Raw genomic sequence first — 1,513 nt, forward strand, 5'->3', positions numbered from 1 at the left:
TTTAACAAAGTGGATGGCAAAGCGCTAAAGGAAATTTAGCTTGCCCCATATTTGCCTGATAAAGCTTGAGTCTCTGAAAATCTGCCCCTTTTCGCAAGACTTTAAGTGCCAGGAAACGAGGCGATTTCAGTGACTTCTCATCTTCCCTGGCTGCTGGCTCAAAAACCTGCCATTGCCTCTGTACGTCTGATTTTCAAACATGGCTGCCGTCATGGAGCCACAGCTGTGGGCGCGGCCATATTACAGCCTAGGAAACGCCGTAAATGCGGTTGTCCTTGCTCTTTTAACATTTTAGGTTCTCCTCGGCCGCCGTAGGTGGACCATAAACCTGTGCGAGGACTCCAGAAGTAGAAGCAGTTTACGGAAGTGTAACGTTGAGGCCCTTCTTGTGGATCTGGAGAAAATAGAGGTCAGTGTGTGGTTTTGCCTCTGAAAGTTTTTTGTCCCAGTTCAGGTTTTGTCTCAGTGGAAGGTTTGGGAGGTCTGAGGACGTGTTGTATCCTGGACCACGTAGTGTTTCGCAGGAAGACCGGGGAGCGCCGGGGTGCAGGCATTTGGGAGATACCTGGTGGGAGTCTGTGATCCCCCTGTCTGTGGGCCGCGTCCCTTTGGTGTGAATACAATGACTAAGGGTCTGTGGTGATCAACGACCGTGTCCTAACTGTCAAGTTATGAATCACTCTGCTTGTAAAGGATGGAGGTGGCGCTTAGGATCGATGCGGCGTCTGCTTCGGGTTCAGGATTTAATTTGGGACTCAGTGATGTTGGAGTTGGGGAGGATGTCCTTCACTGGAGAGTGTCTGGTCTGTGGTTCGGATGAGTAAGAGGCATGAGGCCTCTTTGTCTGTGGTACAAAGGCTTGTGAGGGCTGAAGCTTTCAAGACTTTGGAGCCCTGGGTTCTGGGTTGAGGTTCGAACCTTGGTTACTGGGGCAAAAGGCGACACAGCCCCCAGCATTAGTTCGAAACCATATATCTACTCTTCTCATCCTTGAAGTGGCTATTTACAGATTGGGGGGTCATGGCTATTTACAGACTGGGGGGTCAAGTTCAGTCATACCCTCCGATTATATATTGTCTATGACTGTAAAGGCAGCATTGAGTTGTTGTGACAGAGACCTCATGACCGGCAAAATCGAAAATGTTGCCAACTACTGCATTCACTTGTTTTATTTTTTATTGTATTTTATTTTTTATTTTTGAGACGGAGTTTCCCTTTTGTCTCCCAGGCTGGAGTGCAATGGCACAATCTCGGCTCACTGCAACCTCCGCTTCCCGGGTTCAAGCGATTCTCCTGCCTCAGCCTCCCGAATAGCTGGGATTACAGGCGCTCGCCACCACGCCCAGCTAGTTTTGTATTTTTAGTAGAGACGGGGTTTTACCACGTTGGCCAGGCTGGTCTCGAACTCCTGACCTCCGGTGATCCGCCCGCCTCGGCCTTCCAAAGTGCTGAGATTACAGGCGTGAGCCACCACACCCGGCCTTCACTTCTTAATATATAGTGACAGTGGTAC

The 1,513-nt window shown here is 49.8% G+C and overlaps 1 protein-coding gene across 1 annotated transcript in view; it reads left to right on the forward strand.

Moving 5' to 3' along the window:
* Positions 1-322: 322 nt before the first annotated feature.
* ZNF350 (zinc finger protein 350) overlaps positions 323-1,513 on the forward strand; it is a 29,363-nt gene continuing 28,172 nt past the window's right edge. Inside the window, exon 1 of the mRNA XM_011966043.1 lies at positions 323-409. The gene's annotated coding sequence lies outside the window, so the exon portion shown is untranslated. The remainder of the gene's footprint in view (positions 410-1,513) is intronic.

This window comes from Mandrillus leucophaeus, unplaced genomic scaffold (genome assembly GCF_000951045.1).
Source record: "Mandrillus leucophaeus isolate KB7577 unplaced genomic scaffold, Mleu.le_1.0 Scaffold74, whole genome shotgun sequence".
Taxonomy (NCBI): Eukaryota; Metazoa; Chordata; class Mammalia; order Primates; family Cercopithecidae; genus Mandrillus; species Mandrillus leucophaeus.